Here is a 19,330-nt window from a genome sequence, read left to right on the forward strand (position 1 = left end):
TGTTAATTACTTTTAAATTTATTTAAATTTCCCCCAACCCCCACTTGATTCACCCCTTTGACTGTAGCCCCACCTCCTTTGCCTTAGGCCACGCCCACCTCTGGAATGTTGCCTCTGTTGCAGAATTGTACCCTTCTGCCAGGCTCGGCCAGAGAACAGAGGCCTCCTTGCCGTGAGAACAGAGAACAGAGGCCTCCTTGCCGTGAGAACAGAGGCCTCCTTGCCGTGAGGATTTCATGTGGGCTCAGTCCATTAACCCTGTTGGGAGCATGCCTCATGCTCACGAGAGCTAGGGGCGGTGCATCTGACCGTTTGAGCTCTAGCTCGTCACACAGCTTTAACGGTTCGTTCTTTAAGATTCCATTCTGTCTCTCTAATTGCTGACTGCGGATGGTAAGGGCAGGGCAGATTCTGTTTGGTTCTTAGGTCTTTACACAGTTCTTACATGACTTGGCCTGTAAATTGACCCACTTGGAAAACATGTCAACTATCACAAGCACTTGTTGGTAATGACAGCATTTTGGCATCTGGATAAAATCAATTTGATTATTTACAAATGGCCCCCACAGGGGAGGATGGGCTGCTTGCTCAACCCTTTCCCAAGGTCTTTCTCCTTTGGCAGCAAAATAAGTTCCTCACAGTACAGAAAGGAGCATCCCTTATTGGTTAAAAGGTACACAATATGGCCTTCACTACATGTGAATACAGCTCTAAGGATTAACTCTAAACTCATGAAAATTGCCAACTTTTTAGCAAATCAGTGTGCTTGTGCTATTAAACACTGCACTGAGTACTGCATATGGTTCTGGGCAAATTCGTACCTGCCCTCCTGCCATTCTTCCGAAACCAAATCCAATACACTCGACCCCTTGAATTTTCAGATTCCATATGCAGTTTTTCATTAAACAATTAAAGCAAATCATATATCTATCATTAAGCTTGCTAGGTGACATACAAAGCAAAAAGACAAAGCAAGAAAATAACAGTAACCACTGTGATGGGATAAAGCATAATACATAGGATTTCAAATCCACTGTACAAATATATCCCACCAGTGACTTTCAATAAAAGTTTACATATGCTTAGACCATTTTAAAATCTCATTCCCATCTCGGCAGCATCATTCTAGCTCATGCAGCACCCCTCAACAAACATTCAGTTTAGCTTGCATTTTCTTCTTTGTGAAGTAACACTTACCGGTACACACAGAAGGTTGAACCTAAGCTATAATACATGTTTAAACACATTAGCCAATACATAACAATACAGACAGTCGCTAGCCAACACTCACTCTCCATTGCTAGTCACACACAGTCATTCCATCTTGATCTTTACATGGGAGAAGCTGCTGCTGTTGTAGCTTTTGGGTGGCATATATAGGACAATCTGTCTAGCTTACCCAAAGGACAGGCATTTGATGACTAAGAGGAGTAAAAAGCTCACATCCCCCACATGGCAGGAACCATAGGCATAAATACAGAGATAAAAACACTTCTCTAAAGCAAAGAAAAAACAAGGTTAGTGAGTACATTAAACTCCTTATTCACATTTTTGCAACTTGCTTGATCTAAATAGTTGTGGCACCTTCATTCCTTAGGGGAATGACTCAGTTGATTCTACCTTTCTTATCTGCTATTAGAAGGTGGGGAAGAAGGACCACGGGTGCTACCAGGTGGCTGTCCAGGAAGTGCCACAAATGGTCAGTGTACTGAGGACAACCAGTCAGTCTCCACTTTTCTTTTTCAACATTTGGGCCTGATTTTGGAGTTGTGTAACATCTTCAAAGTTGCCACAGGAGCCTGGTTTATTGCTGAAAGAAATGAGGCAGTAGCCCTAGAGAGGGCAAAAAGTTCTGCTACTTGAGCAGAAGTACAGTTAGGCAAAAGATTTTGCTCTAATACAGTATGGGAAGTACAGACAGCATATCTCTTCAGCATTTCTTTGGCAAAACCCATCTACAACATACACACAATCTACATCACTCAGTGACTCATCTGACAAGTCTGGATCTGGCTTTGCTAGGTGCTCAACCACTTCCAAACAATCATAAGGGATAGCTTCAGAAGGATTGGGCAGCAAAGAAACAGGATTTAGAATGGAACAACGTTGCATAGGTGCTGAGCCCTTGTCTGAAGTAAAAGAGCTGCCACTGAGTGAGGTACACAAAGAGTCAAAGTAGAACTTAACACAATATTTTCAGAGGCTTGAACAAGGAGGGCAGCAGCTGCAACAACACTTGCAGTCAGAATCGAGGAAAGAACTGTAATACTAGAAGTTCTGAGGAGGAACAAGAGGATGAAGCAGCTGGGATGTGAGGAGTGTTTCCATCTGCTGGCCAGGCCAGTGAGGACACTTAGTTTTCTAATGCCCAACTTGGCCACAAAAGTGGCAGCAACCCACATGGGGCTCTCCTCATCCCCTTTCTCTTTGCTGACCCCCCCCCTTTTCCCTTTCTTCTTTCTTTGACAAGCAAGGGTAATGACTGCAGTGTTCATTAAGTTTTGCGAAACCTCAGTGTGCTGCCTTGGTTTTGTTTATACTTGATGATTTTTAGCCTAATCATTTTTCTGCAGACAAATGTCAGGATTTGTTCCTAGGAGTCGGATGCATGCTTGGTCTAAAGTATCAAGAACAGCTGGTTCTTGATTTGACCAGTTCGCTTGTTCTTATAATCTAGTGCACACTTCTTGGGGCAAAATAACTCACATGCGTTATTTCATGTCAACCAATCATAACTAGTGATCACTGTTTGCCTTTCTTCTTTAAATTTCTGTGGCTTTTCTCTGATGTTTTAAAATTTGACCTGGTCTTTCAGTTTTTCTTGGGAGTCCTCAAGACCCCACTCCCCAGGACTTAGGTGACCTTTTGATGTCTCAACATACCAATCAAAGAATGCATTCACATATTGTAAGCGTCCCACTGGTCTTGTGAGATTCTGGTGCCTAGCCCCTTCAGAGCTCCCCTTAGGTGCACCAACCTGTCCATGTCAAATGTCCTGGTTACGGGAAATTGTTTGCTTGGATCATCCCTGGTATAGCAGTGCCATTTTTCTAAAAACCTACATGACCCAGGACTTGCAATGGGTGTGCATGTAATAAGCCGGTGTGCCTTTGGGAGCCAACGGTACCTTTTTTGGCCCTGAAGACCCAATGTCTTCACCTACGGAGCCCCAGCAGACACAAAGGAGGGGAGGGCAGACTGCTGCAGCTAAGTCTGCATACCAAGACTCAAGAGGGAATCAAACCAGTATATGCAGCCCTTGCATTCTAGGCTTTCACCGTAGGTGTGGCTGCCACATATACCAGAGCACTTTCACACCTTGCCTTTTTTCCTCCTGGGTTGGGGACCCTTCAGAGGGTGGCAGGCAGAATTGCCTGGGCGAGACCGCTGAGGGACCAGGGCAGACCCAGTTACCTCTACCAGAACATTCACATGACAACAGGTGGCCTATTTCAGACAAGACAATGGCTCCAAACAAACAGTCCTAGCCTCCCACCAACTTAAACATCTGTGAACCTCAAGAGTTCAATCTCAGACTCACACAGAGAATACTCACTGGTTGCAGTCGATGCCAGAGGAGGACTGGCAGGGTACAATGGTCCCATGAGGACCGGCAGCAAGTGGCCAGCAGCTTTGGCAGTGTTGAGCTCTTGGTGAGACCTCCAAATTCTTTTGCAGAATTTTACCCTTCTGCCAAGCTCGGCCAGAGAACAGACACCAACTTTTTGTTTGAGCAGATGTTTATTACCCGAACACCAAGGGGTGGTGCAGTCAAGAGTTGCCAACATGGCCCCTTGGGACTGGATCCAGAACAATAGATGACTTTGGTATGTATACAGACAAGTAAACAAGGCACATGACGTAAGCTTTGGTCAGTATTTGGTGCAGCACTGAGTCAAGGGGCTACAACCTTCCTTCAGAGGAAGGTTCCCAGTTTCCAGAGACAAGGGCCCTGCTACTAGGCATTGTGACTTATGCGCAGTAAATTAATCAGCCACCCTCCTCTAGTACTAATCCAATCACTACATCCTAAGTGACTCTTGGCACCACAGCAGCACTCCATGATAACAATGCAAGTGGTATTTTTCCACTTCACCCCCAAAGGCCCTTCCAAGATTGGAATGCCTGGCTGGAAGGAAGCCATCATAGTCTTTTACTAGGATTGCCAGAAAGTTTGCCATATGAATCTTAAAAAGAAAACCAACCCATAAAGACAAACAGCATCAAATCTGACCTAACAGTTGCTGTGAGAGAGATCGCAATTGGATAGGAGTGTTCTTCTGTGACACACCTCCAAAGATCCTGAGCTTTGCAGCAAAGATGGTATGAGGAAACAACTGGTCTTGAGAGGGGGTGGATTAAAGCCAGAGTGGCACCTCACTTGGATCCTGTTATTGTGCAGACAAGGAGGAAGGAGAGGCATAATGGCTTTAGTAGTGCAATTTGAAAAAGCACTAAAGTATTGGGAGAGAATGGGGGAGGAAGAGTCGACACTACCTTAGCGGCAGTTCTGTGATATAAAGGGAATAGAAAATCATGGTGAAGGTGCTATCGCTACCTTAGTTCAATACAATTAAAGATAAATCAAGATGTGATAATAGCCTTCTTTAAGAATATGGAAGATCAATAAGGGAGAGTAAAGGGGGGAGGGCCAAGAAGAGCAAAAACAAAGAGGAGATCTGACAGTTGGAGTTCCTTTCATCTAAGGAAACCTCCACTTGTTTGATTACAACAGGGGTAGGCAACTTGTGGCCCTCCAGACTGAGGCTGATGGGAATTATGGACTTCTAGGTGTTTCGGCCTACAGGTTGCCCACTGCTAGATTGCGAGATGCAGCCATTACTCCAAATGATCTCAAAAGTTATCTTTATACAGTCGATGCCAAGAAGATCCACTCCTCCATCAGCTTCCATAAATGGCTTGCAATGGCCAATGTCTTTGGATATTATCCACCGACTGCAGGTAGCATCTTCAAGAAAACACTCCACAAAGCTTCTTGATGTTATTTCTAGTCTATGTTCTGCCTATCCAGACAGAGTTGCCTTTCCTATACCACACTTTGATTACACTTCCTTCTAGTCAGTCAGATGATTATGTAAAAGTGGCTACTCCAGAATGCATGGCTTCCCACATACCTCATCAGCTACTATACAGCAACTTGAAGATGGTGGTGGGCCACTCCTTCCCTATCTATCCCACCCACACCCATCCCAACCATGGACTGTCAAAATGTTGTGAAGTCACTGTGACCGCTCTACCTCCAGTCTGTGACCGCTCTACCTCTGAGGCGAGTGTAAAATCCAGGTTCTACTCAAGATAGTATTAGTTATCATTACTATGCCATTGAAAAGAGTAAGTAAAATATAATTTAGAACAGAAGTGCAACTTGTAGCCCTCCAGATGTTTTGTCCTACAACTCCCATCAGCCCTAGCCAGCATAGCCAATGGTGAGGGATCATGGGAGCTGTAGGCCAAAGTATCTGAAGGGCCACAACCCACCCTCCCATTTTAGATTTGTTTATTTGTTTATTTAATTACATTTCTATCCCACCTTTCTTCCATCATGGAACTCAAGGTGGCTACATGTGGTTCCCAGATGGTCTCCCCTCCAAGCACTGACCAGACCCAGACCTGCTTAGCTTCAGCAAGGTGGCTGCCTCATGTGCTTCAGACTATGCCCTGGGACCCTAGATGGAGTTTAAGACTGGGGAGATGCTTTTGAAGATTGGATATGACACCTTTAGGCAAAAAGCAAGCCCCCAAAGCTTTCATCCTGAATATTCTTGTTGGGAAGCCTTTTCATACACAACTTAAAAAGAGCTTTCACTTCAGTTCAGTCAGATATTTAACATGAATAGCATGAGAAAGGCTCAAGGCAATTTGAACCTCACCTGTGAAAAACCATCTGAGGTAATCCTATACACTTCTGCCTGGGAGGACTGCACTTGAATGTAGGCCCGAACGTATTGGCTGGTTGAGAGGAAGCCATCAAGCTCTTTTGTAGAATTGCCAGAAAGCTTACAATACAGATCTTAAAGAAAACAATAAAATATGTGGAAAGAGAGATTGTGTCCATCATTCACCATGTATCTCATTGCACCATCAGCACACAAAGCTTGAGGGAGAGCTGCATAAGCAGTGGTTGCCATGATTCTCCTACCATGAGCAAGGGGTCCCAGTCCCAATGGACTCCTTACTTGTCCTCAGCTCTGCCAGTTGCCACTCGGATCGCCAGTGCCAGGGCATACAGAACTCTGACCATAAAAATGCAGGGGTATAGCGACTCCTCTGTCTGGGTCCATAAAGATTTATGGCAGCTTTCCATTTAGTACCAGAAGATCAGGCTGTGTGTCACTCTACAGCTTTTCTGATCTCTGTTATCATAAATCATGCTGCTGTACCTCAGCTCCATTAGCTTCCTCTTGGAAAATCCTGGAGATAAACATAATTACAGTTGCTAGCAACTGCTGGCAGACATGCTCCCAGCTGTATATAGGCCAATCCAGGGGGGTTTCTCCACGACAACAGAAGGAGAAGTGAATGGAGAATTACCTGGATTTTTTCAAGGAATTGGCTTTAGTGCGTGTTGGTCCACTCCTTTGTCCTTCCCCTGATACTCCCATAATGCAAGGGATTGACGCTTAGCATTAATTAATTCCTTACACCAACAAAGCAAACAGTAAGGAACACAGCTGCAGATCCTTTGTTAATCGATAAAACCCTGGGAAGTATCCTCCTGTGCTATGGTCTTGTCAAAAACCATTCTCTTTCTCCCCCCCCCCATTAATTACTTCCTTTCAACAAAGCAAACAGTAAATACACACAGCATGGATATTTAGGGAACAAGCCTTATTGACCACAATGGGCATTACTTCTGAGGAGACACCCACTTCTCCAAGCTATGCGCAATTCTGCCAATATTTTTTTTATTTCTTCCCCTCTCACACAGCTATCTCACTTTGTCACTGTTGCTCATTTGTCCAGCAACACCTATACCCCCTAACTCTCTCTCATAGTATGCCACTATCACACGATAGAGCTAATGCGTGCCATAGTGAGATAGGAGGTATAGGTATTGCTGGACAAAGGCATGATAGTGACCCAGTGACATTCAAAACCCCTTTGTAGGTATGATTTGTTTAACTCTTTCAGGATGGGTGATTTCTTCCATCTCACTATGCCTCTATCACACAATTGCTCTATCACGCAACTGTGCGATAGAACAATTTCACAATAGTTTCATGAACTGGCAGGAGAACTCTCAGAATCGCTGTCTATTCTCTTTGAGCAATCATGGAGGACGGGTGAAGTGCCAGATGACTGGAGGAGGGCTAATGTTGTCCCTATCTTCAAAAAGGGCAAAAAGGGGGAACCTGGGAACTACAGACCAGTCAGTCTGACATCAATCCCTCGGAAAATTCTGGAGCAGATGATAAAGCAATCCATCTGTAAGCACCTTGAAAACAATGAGGTGATTAGTCGAAGCCAACATGGATTTGTCAAGAACAAGTCCTGCCAGACGAATTTGATCTCATTTTTTGATCAAGTCAGCTCCCTTGTGGACTGTGGGAATGCTGTAGACATAATATACCTTGACTTCAGCAAAGCTTTCGACAAAGTGCCCCATGATCTCCTGATGAGCAAACTAGCTCAAAGTGGGCTAGATGAAACAATGATCCGGTGGATCCACAGTTGGCTACAGAATCAGACTCAAGGAGTGCTTATCAATGGGACCTTCTGAAACTGGGGAGAGGTAACGAGTGGGGTACCGCAGGGCTGTCCTGGGCCCAGTGCTCTTCAACTTTTGTATTAATGACCTGGAGGAGGAGGTGCAGGGAATGCTGATCAAATTTGCAGATGACACAAAATGGGGCGGAATAGCTAATACTTTGGAAGACAGAAACAAAATTCAAAGTGATCTTGATAGACTGGAGTGCTGGGCAGAAAACAACAGAATGACATTTCATAGGGATAAATGCCAAGTTCTGCACCTAGGAAAAAGAAACCAAATGCACAGTTACAAGATGGGGGATACGTGGCTCAACAACACTACAAGCGAGAAGGATCTTGGAACTATTGTCGATCACAAGCTGAATATGAGCCAACAATGTGATGTGGCTGCAAAAAAGGCAAATGCTATTTTGGGCTGCATTAATAGAAGTATAGCTTCCAAATCCCATGAAGTACTAGTTCCCCTCTACTCAGCACTGGTTAGGCCTCATCTGGAGTACTGTGTCCAGTTCTGGGCACCACACTTTAAGAAGGATGCAGACAAACTGGAGAGGGTTCAGAGAGGGGCAACAAAGATGATCAGGGGACTGGAAACAAAGCCCTATGAAGAGAGACTGAAAGAACTGGGCATGTTTAGCCTTGAGAAGAGAAGACTGAGGGGAGAGATGATCGCGCTCTTCAAGTACTTGAAAGGTTGTCACAGAGAGGAAGGCCAGGATCTGTGCAGGACATGGAATCATGGGCTCAAGTGACAGGAAGCCAGATTCCAGTTGAACATCAGGAAAAACTTCCTGACTGTTAGCAATACGACAATGGAACCAATTCCCTAGGGAGGTGGTGGGCTCTCCCACACTGGAGGCATTCAAGATGAGGCCAGACAGCCACCTGTCAGGGATGCTCTGACTTGGATTCCTGCATGGAGCAGGGGGTTGGACTCGATGGCCTTGTAGGCCCCGTCCAACCCTACTATTCTATGATCCTATGAAATCATACCTATAAAGGGGTTTTGAATGCCACTGGGTTACTATCATGCATTTGTGCAATACCTACACATGCTATCTCGATAGTGGCATAGTGACATAGTGAGATAGGGGGTATAGGTATTGCTGGACAAATGCGCGATACTGACATACTGAGCTAGCGAGATGGGGGGATTGTATTGGGCTGCCTGGAGCTTTCAGGGATGGCCACCAGAGTTTAGTGGTAGGCAGGGTGAAGTAAATGCCATGAGGTAACGCAGAACTCTGACGGCCAGCCCTGAAATGGTGGAAACAGCAGGGAAACACCGGTGGGGAAAACATTGGGGAAACTTGACTGGGGTCAGTGAGGTGAAAGACACAACCCTGGGCTGGGCTATCATGCCGGAGTAAATGCGGAGGGTGTTGCACACCACAATAGAAGCGCAGACATGCCGAATTAAGGAAAACCATTGGACTAAAAGTAGTCTCAGAAGAACTGGTTTTTTGGTGCGAAACTCAAGAGTGGCTGTGAGATGTCCATGACATCCTGTGCCCCGAACGACTCTGAATGCAGCAACCTCACAGTAAATCACTCGTGGAGACACCCCCCAGGAATCATTGCAAAAGTATGGTACTGCAGTCGCTAGACTGCCACCAGTCTACCACGGTGTGCTTCCTTCATCCTTCTTCTCTCCAACACGGGTGACATATCTTCCGCTCTCCCCCCACCCCAGGCTTGTAGATGTGGTGGTGGTGGAGAACAAGACTGCATTACCCTGGCTGTTGAACCCCCTGCAGAGGGAGGCTAAGTTTGCTCCCTCTCTAGCGTCCTTCTGCCGCCAGGCAAAGACCTATTTATTCAAGCTGGCCTTTGGCACGTAAGCAGGTCTGTTGGGATGGAGGCTGTTCTTACTCCATCATTGTTGTTTTTTAATTGTGTTTGTGTTTAATGCATTTGTTTTATTGTGTTTATCAAGTTTTATTAGTGATTTTATTAGTGATTATAAGCCGCCTTGAGTGCCGTTTTGGGTAGAAAGGTGGGGTGCAAGTCAAGTAAATAAATGAACAATGCAGCACTCCCCAACCTGGTGCCCTCCAGGTGTATTGGACTACAACTCCCAGCATTCCTGACCATTGGCCATGCTGGGTGGGGCTGATGGGAGTTGAAATCCAAAACATCTGGAAGGCACCAGGTTGGGGGAGAATGCTGTAAAGGGTGGAGGAAAGAGAGAAGTTCAAGAGAGACGGCTATGTTAGTCCATTGCAGCAAAAGCAACAGAATTGTGCAGCACCTTAAAGACGGGTGATTCCACACAGAAGGCTTCTAGTCCTGCCAATCAAAAGGCAACTGTGCAGACATTCCTTCCCTCCTTGATGGGTTTTCTGTGGTAAGGGAAAATACAGAAGGAGCAGTGGTAAAATAGGAGGGTGCAAGTGGAAGATGATTCTGGACTCCCCATAAAACTCCGTGAATGAGGCACGGTGATTGCACAATGGGCTTCTCCCCAGGAGGCTTTCATCCCATGATATACTGCTCCTTCTTCCAGATTCTTTGAGGGATTTTAAATGGGCTCTTTACACAGCTGGTTTTCCTTTACTGCAAAACGCTAACTGCCATTTACTCTGGCGGGTAGAGCCTGGTGGGATGTTTTCGGATGTCAGCAGCATTCTACGCCGTACTGTCCAGTCCCTCTGGGATAGCCTCTCCCCACTCTCGGCATGAACTTTTTCATGTCAACTTCTTTGCCTCCCCTTTTCACTTCTGCTGCCTCCAGTCCCTGTCTCGGCCACTGTATTCCACAGTACTTTCACAATGTTGGAAGCCTGCTCCCCAGTCCCCTCAAGACAAGCAGTTACATTTCTCTCGTTTGTGTGTACATGGGGATTGAAAAGAAAGGGTTAAAAGATTCCCGGGCAGCACTTGCAGAGCACAGCAGTCCCCCAGTCCCATTGTGAAGTACTGAAACTATGCAACTTTGGAAGTCCCCACCCACCCACGTGCGCTAGTCAGTATTGTCGTTGTAAAAGCCAGCAGTAACACATTTCTCATTTGTGTATACGCTGGGAGAAGGGATTGAATGGAAAGGGGTTACACTTCTCTTGCTTGGGTGTACATAGGGATTCAGTAGAAAGGGTTAAAAGTTTTCCGGGCAGCACTTGCAGAGCAGAGCAATCCCCCAGTCCCATTGCCCATTGTAAAGCGCTGCTGGGGTGGTGGTGGGACCAGGCAAGAAGGAGGAGTGGAGGAGAGGCAGCAAAGCTGCTCTACCAAGCTTACAGTTGTCAGGGTTGGATCGGAACCCAGAGAGCCCCAAAGCAGTTCTGATTCTGCAGGAGAGGAACCCATGTGCATTTCAGAGGAGCAGCCAGGGGGAGAGCCCCTCCCGCTACACGTTCCTGAGAGTGATAGTGACCCTGGCAGGGAGAGGGCGGAGCAACAGCAGTTTTTGGACGCTAGGCGCTGGCACAGCGTCAAGCGAGAGATGGTGGGCGCTGAGAGGCGGCGCTCAGCGCACTTGGCGCGATGGCAACAGCAGCACCCCAATGCCCCACAGGAAAAGGGAGGACTCTCCTAGTTCATAAGTACTGCAGTTTCCCGCTTTCCCCTCCAAACGGAGATCAACTGATTCCTAAGATTAGAACCCCCGAGTAGGCAGCTCTCTTAAGTCTCACTCGTAGGATCAAGCAGTTAGCATCTGTAAGCGCCATTAGGTTGAATGGGAATAAAGCCTTGGAAAAAAGCCCTGTTGTCTGCGTGTTGATTCTGGCTACCTGAGGATTTCAGAAGGCAGCATCCTTCTTAAAGTGTGGTGCCCAGAACTGACAACAGTCTCCCACCATGTTGTGTTCTGCAAGCAACCAATAGCAGCATGGCAAAGAGGTGAAAGGGCACAGGCACAGCAGGGTGACACTCCCACCCCATTATTGTCACAGACGTCATAACTGCAGGCCCCCAACAACTGCCCACACAAAAGTGGCTCATTGTGCCATGGCAGAAGTACACAGGCAGAAGGTGGAGGTTTGATGGCGCTAGCTGAGAAAATACTGCATTTTCCCCGTTAAGAAATAACACAGGGAAATGGGGGGGGGAGGCGGGACAACAGCTGCAGGGCAACGACACCGTGTAAAGCATGCGGGAAATACCATGACCGAAGAATGACAATTGCACTAAAAAAAACTCCGTGTGAAGGAGCCCAATAAAAGCCTTGTCAGGAACCATCCTAACACATTTATTAAGATATAACATTTCACAGACTCGTATCTGTTTCATCAGATGCACAGCTGTGTTATCCTCAGTTGGTAGATATATATGTGGGTGTAAAAACAAAATGTAAACAATGCAGCCAAAAGCAAGAAGTATACAGTCTGTGACAATTTATGGTTGTTGTTTTATGAATCGTTGCTGTTTTAAGAATTATTTTTTCTTTTTCTTTTATTGGTTTCTATTTCCTTGGCTTCTTATGTTAAAATTCCTCCTCTAAGATTGTCATTTGAAGGATGGTTGTTTGATACTTTGGATTTACCTCATTTTTATATATTGCACGCTGCTTTTAATTTGCAAGCTGCCTTGAATTCTTCTTTTAAAATAAAAAAAGGTGCAGTATAGTTTTTTTTCAAGAAGGAAATTCAATTTAAGCTTAAATGTATGCAAAATAAGCAAAATGGTCATTTACAACAGTAGTAATTGGTGGCAGCACAATCGTCCTGGCATTGCTAAGTTAGTTAATACCTCTAGTTAGACAGAAAACCATGGTCTCTATCCATGCCCAAATGAATAAAATCAAAATTCTTGATCTAATCCAGCAGTTTTACATTGGAATTTCCCTCTACATAAGAAGAGCCCTGCTGGATCAGACTAAGGTCCATCTAGTCCAGCATTCCGTTCACACAGTGGCCAACCAGCTGCCCCTAAAACAGGTGGGCAACTTGTGGCCCTCCGGATGATGTTGGACTACACCTCCCATCAGGCCTAGCCAGCATTATCAATGGTTGTTGCAGTTCAACATCTGGAGGGCCACACAGTGCCTGCCTTTGCTTTACAATAAGGTGGCTGGCAGTGCATCCCTCTACATATCTACTCAGAAGTAAGTCCCATAAGCGGGTATAGGACTGCAGTCTAAAATGGCAGGACTTGTATACTTTTCAAAATAGCACAAGTAACAGGAGAATGGACTTGTTATAGTCATATATATAGTTATATATATATATAGTTATATAGTCATATAGTTATAGTATGTCATAGGTAACATCTGACAGTTGATCACGATACTAACATAAGTATGATTCACCAAACACTCTTCACTGCAGTGGTTACTTTTGCTGGAGGGGGAAGAGAAGACTGCAAGTTGCCAGTAGCAACTCGAAATTGTGGTTTGGACATGAGGAAAATGCAAACTTTCAAGGATAGCATGTACTAACTGGGGAAACATGGTCTGAATCCCTGCAGCAAAGGAATAATAGCGCTCTGTGTGCAAAACTGCAACTCACAAAAACCTTATTGCTGTCTATGGGGAAACATTGCACGTTCAAAGTATCAGAACAGGATAAAAGATTTCAAGGATATATAGCTGTAAAAAACATAGGAGTTCAGCTTTCTCTGTTTGGATGCTTCCATCCAAAAGGATCACTTTGGTATTTATGGCAATATGCCTGGATTTCCCTGTTGTGGTCTCTCTGAAGTTGTGCCATCTTTCTTGGAGCTAATTTCCAACTCTACAGTTCTTTAATTACTTTCCTGCACTTTGGTTGTTATTTAAGGATTTGTAAATTTTCTTCTGCAGCAAAAAAGGCCAACGAAGGAGATACTAATGGATGCTAGAATATACTCAAGAAAGGAGAGCTCTACAGCCAGGGGTTTGGGCACCTGCTCCTCTGAGATTCCAGATTCCTTCCCTGAATTTTCAGCTTTTATTAAAAAAAGAAGAAGAAAATAAGTCCTTTTATTGGGGAGGGTTTATTTGCGAAGACATAATAATGCACAGGTAGGATTCTTCTTTACATCATGAGAAACGCCGGGTTAGATGAATCACAGGTCAGAATTAAGATTGCCGGGAGAATTATCAACAACCTCAGATACACAGACGATACCACCCTAATGGCAGAAAGCGAAGAAGATCTAAAGAGCCTCTTGTTGAGGGTGAAAGTGGAGAGTGCAAAAGCTGGTTTGAAACTCAACATTAAAAAAACTAAGATCATGGCATCTGGCCCCATCACTTCCTGGCATATAGAAGGGGAAGAAATGGAAGCAGTGACAGATTTTATTTTCTTGGGCTCCAAGATCACCGCAGACGGTGACTGTAGCCATGAAATTAAAAGACGCTTGCTCCTTGGGAGGAAAGCTATGGCAGCCTAGACAGCAGTAAGAAGAAGAGACATCACCTTGCTGACAAAGGTCCACATAATCAAAGCTATGGTTTTCCCAGTAGTAATGTATGGCTGTGAGAGCTGGACTATAATGAAGGCTGAACGCCGAAGAATTGATGCTTTCGAACTGTGGTGCTGGAGAAGACTCTTGCGAGTCCCCTGGACTGCAAGGAGGTCAAATCAGTCAATCTTAAAGGAAATCAACCCTGACTGCTCATTGGAAGGACAGATACTGAAGCTGAAGCTCAAATATTTTGGCCACCAAATGCGAAGAGAAAAGGCACTGGAAAAGACAATGATGCTGGGAAGGATTGAAGGCAAAAGGAGAAGGGGACGGCAGAGGATGAGATGGCTAGATAGCATCACCGATGCAATGAATATGAACTTGAGCACACTCTGGGAGAGAGCAGAGGACAGGAAGGCCTGGCATGCTATGGTTCATGGGGTCACGAAGAGTCAGACACGACTGAACGACTGAACAACAAAGGATTCTTCTTGTTCCCTGATCCCTCATTCTAGTTTTCTGTCCAATTAATGCTAAGTCATTGGGATAATTGACAAGCAACAGACACTTATGTTTACATTTTAGAAAATTAAACATTTACATTATTAATATTTGATATAGTTAAATAACATCTCAGAGTACCTGTAGTTAGATTCCGGCTGTTCTGCATCTATTCTCATGCACCACACTTTAGGCCCTCTCACACCACAAAATGTCTGGCTACAAGCAAGGCAAGCTCATAATTGCTAAAATTTAGATCTGCTAATGTTTTCCCAAGGGCTGAGGGAAATGCAAATTTCCATTTGCTCCAGAAAGTTCAAGGGAGTGTAGGGCTGAGGACAGTGCTGTACTGCCACCTAGTGGTAGTGTCGTGAATATTAGAGGCAGCAACTTTGGAATATACAGCATTACTAGAAACAAAAAAAGGACTAAACAAAAAAGCAGCCCCCCCGACCCCCCCACACACATTCGAACATATACAATTTCTATAAGTAATGGTTTGGGCTTATTGACTACATAAATAAAGGAAATGAACATATGAGGCCTCCAACCATGCACAGAATATTATGGAAGGATGTTCTTGGATGACCAATACAATGATTAAGATGAAGCTGCCATCCTTAAGTGTGCTCTTCTGCCTGTTGAATTGATTACATACGTTTCCATTTTGTGCTTGATTTTGTATTTGCATGTGTACCTATTAAGAATATATATATATATATATATACACACACACACACACACACACACTCACACTCACACATACATATACATATATGAATGATTAATATATAAATTAATCTGTATGGGGGATGGTGACATCAACAACAAGCCATGGCAGACTAACTTAAGGTTCCATTCCCCAGTGCAACAATAACTACAAAAACAATGCCATACTAATTAACTACAAAGAAAATAAATAACAACAAAAGGGTATGTGCAAACACATCCCGAGAACAGAATGGGGAAAATCATACTTCAGAGCAAAAAAAAATTGAGCCGCCAAACTCAACTCTGGAAGTGGAGGAAGCAGGCCTTATAATGGCAAAGAAAACACGAAAAAGCATAAAAGAAGGATTAGAACAGATGTGAAAACAGATGTTATACAGATACATTCATGTCGTAGCCAGAATTAATGCCCTAGGACTAAATGGCAAGGATGGCAATCATCTTTGCAAATGTTCTGATTTTATTATAAAAGAAAGAGATCAAAAGGGGAGATACATATTTTATTCAAGGACATGTGAGAGGAGAAGCAATCAAAATAGGTTTAATGTACAGCCAAAACTGCAAACCTTTTTTAAAGGAAAAATGTCAAATATTGGAGAAATTTAAAGAAGGAGGGGTAATCAAAATTTCTAGCAAACAGAATAAGGAAAAAAATTACGGGAAACAGAATAACAGTAATTAAAAATGAAAAAGGCAATACAATATATAAATTATATAATGCAAAAGAAATCAATTACTAATTTGTACAATTTTACACAAACTTATATATATGATACCCCAGATATGAAACATACAAAATTATATTTAAAAAAAATATGAAACTATTAAACCCAGAACATCATTCAAACAATTACACAAAAAGGAATTAGACAATTTAAAATATCAAAAATCACATGGCTCCAGGAACAGATGTCTTTAATGATAATTCCTATAAAACCTTTAAAGAAACATTGTTCCCATACGTAACATATTTATTTAATACAACTTTAGAGGAACTTAGACAAATTTTGTGAACAAGTATGAAAATCTTGGAAAACGTTTCAAATAACCAAAATCCAAAAACTAGGGAGGGACAAAGAAGATAAAGATTCATACAGACCTATAACTTTAATAATCAAGATTCAAATATTTTCACCGGAATAATTACAAAACATTTAAGTAATTTGGCCCCAAAATACATGCAATCTGACCAAGTTGGGTTTATTAAAAATAAACAAATTTCCAGCTCAGTTAAGAGAGTATTAAATATTATCTACCGTAGTTCTAAAAACAGAAAGAAACCAACTGCTATTGGCCTGGTTTGCACGTAACGCTAACCAATGGTTTATTTAAAGCATAGTTTGTTTCCCTACCAAGGGTTTGTCTGGCAGACGATCAAACAAACCATGGTTTTTTTGCTCAGTCTTTGGGTTATTTGTTTCCCTCCTCCATTATCCACTCCCTCCCTGTATCCCAAATACCTTTGTGCTACTGCAGTACTGGCATGTAAAGAAGCTGGGGGGTTTGACCGCTGCCTCTGTAGCCTTTAAAATATATATATATATATATATTTACAATTATACAAAACAAGGTGGGGAGACTGCAAACAATCACACCAATAGTTAGAACATAAGAAAAACAAAAATAAAAGCACATCCAATCACAACAGCTGTTCACAACACCACACATATATATATATATATATATATATATATACGTTTTGAGACTTCTGTTTCAAATATATGTATTCATATAAGCAGACCATATGTCTAAATAAGCATGCAGACAAAACTGATGACTGTAAGATATGCATCCGAATGCAGCAAGAACAGTAAGATCTTCAGTCTACTGAATAATAGATGGTGGGTTTTTATCTTTCCAGGCTTGGAGTATAAGTTTCTTTACAACTGTTAGGGCTCTCAGAGTCCGCTTTTTCTGTCCATCTGTTAATCCCACAGGAATATAATTTAAAATCGCATGACCATCTGTAATTACCACAGATTTTTCAAGAACAAATATTTGTGTGGGCAGTTACTTTCAACCAAAAAGAAACCACCACAGGGCATGCCCACATCATATGCCATAGTGACGCATTATCCGCATCACATCGCCAGCTTCTAGCAGAGCTAGCCAGCTCTTTCTTAACCAGCCTCTGTGGTTCCAATATACACAAAACATCACTTTTTGTTGAATCTGCCTCAGTTTTAAATCTGCAGAAATAGTACATATGGTTAGATTGATTAGGCTTCATAGCACATTCCTTTTACCTATTCCATTCCTCTCTAACATACTGAACATCCACTTTATTATATTCCAAAAGATGTTTATAAATGACCATTGTAGGATTAGCTTTCTGCAAAGAGCCAATTAATTCCTTCAGCAGTATAGGAGGTGCCAAAGCACTCATCGCTGAAGGCCCATATATAGACACCAAAAGATGCTGCCTTTGAATATATTGCCACTCAGCACTAGTTGATAAAGTGATATCTACCCACCCACTGAATCATTTGGTAATATTGAAGGCTTGAAACAGATTTGGGAACAGGATCTTGGTACCACTATAGAGCAGAAACAATGGAAAATAATTTGGACAAAGAAAACTGTTAAAATCCATTTCGACAAAAAAATGCATGGGAATACAATAACATTAATATATCAATGGTGCCTAAGTCCACAGTTACTCCCTTGTATACATCGGTCACCTAGCCCAGTAGGCTGGAGAAGATGTAGGAAGCAAAGGGCCATTTAGGGCACAATCCTATGCATGTTTAGACAGAGAAAAGGCCCACAAATCCCAGCATTCTCCAGCCAGCCATTCCCCATGCTGGCTGGGGAATGCTGGGAGTTGTAAGCCTTTTGTCTGTCTAAACATGCATAGGATTGTGCCTTTATTTATTTATTTATTTATTTAATTTTCTCTACTTTTAAACTGCCCAGCAACCAAAGTTCTCTGAGTGGTGCACAATACATTAAAAACACATAGTACAAACATTAAAACAAAAAATAAAAACAGCACAAAATAAAACCAAGATAAAAACAGCAGCAAATAATAAAACCATCACAACATCGTAAAACCAAATTAAAACCAGCCACAGAACAGAGCACTAAAAGCAGTTTTTAAAACGCCTGGGAGAATTAAAAGGTCTTCACTTGGTGCAGGAAAGACCATAACATAGGTGCCAGGTGAGCCCCTCTGGGGAGGTCATTCCACAGATGAGGTGCCACCACTGAAAAGCCCTCTCTCTTGTAGCCACCCACCTTGGCTGATTTGGTGGGGGCACCTGGAAGAGGGCCTCAGACAATGAACGTAATGTTTGGGTAGGTAAATATCCCATGGTTTTGCAACTGCACAGTAAAACCCTAATCTGGAAGCACCCTCAGAACCTTACCCGTTTGCATTCTGAGAAGCTGATATTTTGTTGTGCTATGTGGGGTCAAATATGTGGTGGCAAGTTGCTTATCCCTGAACTACAGTATGCCTGCGGGTACTGGTGAACAGGGCATTGTTCTGAAAGCATGAGTGAATGACGCAGAGCGATTTCATGATAAAAGCCTCCGCTGGAAGCACCCCGAGGATGTGGTTGTTTAGTACGTTCGAATAGTTCAGCTTCTGTTTCTTCTGTCATTCCAGAACTTTTGTGTGTATAAAATTCCACTTTTTCCCCTGTGCTATTCCCAGCACTATCAATAGCAAACTCATTCTCCAAGTGCCGGTTCTTCTATAACTAGAACGACACCACACATCCTCCCTAGCTCCAGGGGCGGATCCGTACCTCAGTGGTAGAGCACCTGCTTTGCATGCAGAAGGTCCTACCTCCAGGTTTGGCTGGGAAAGGCTGCTGCCTGAAAACCCTAGGGAGCTTCTGCCAGTCAGTGTCGACATTACTGAGCTAGATGGACCAAAGGTCTGACTCAATATAAGGCAACTTCCTAGGTTCCTAAGACGGCAGGTATCAGCAGGCTGGGGAGAATCCCAGGGTTTGCCAAACTGCAAGAAATGGGGGGGGGGACCTTGTTGTTCAGTCGTTCGGTCGTGTCCGACTCTTCGTGACCCCATGGACCA

At 43.5% G+C, this 19,330-nt stretch overlaps 1 protein-coding gene across 20 annotated transcripts in view; it reads left to right on the forward strand.

Annotated features, from left to right (window-relative positions):
• The window catches only part of LRP1 (LDL receptor related protein 1), a 516,733-nt gene that overhangs the window by 61,998 nt on the left and 435,405 nt on the right, over positions 1-19,330 (forward strand). For 11 of the 20 annotated variants that reach the window (XM_084836568.1, XM_084836575.1, XM_084836562.1 and 8 more), the window contains one exon: positions 13,472-13,672. The exons of the other annotated variants lie outside the window; for them this stretch is intronic. The gene's annotated coding sequence lies outside the window, so the exon portion shown is untranslated. The remainder of the gene's footprint in view (positions 1-13,471; positions 13,673-19,330) is intronic. 20 annotated transcript variants of the gene reach the window in all.

The sequence above is a fragment of the Heloderma suspectum genome, chromosome 2, assembly GCF_057233095.1.
Source record: "Heloderma suspectum isolate Gila_16-S chromosome 2, 16-S_ref, whole genome shotgun sequence".
Classification (NCBI taxonomy): Eukaryota; Metazoa; Chordata; class Lepidosauria; order Squamata; family Helodermatidae; genus Heloderma; species Heloderma suspectum.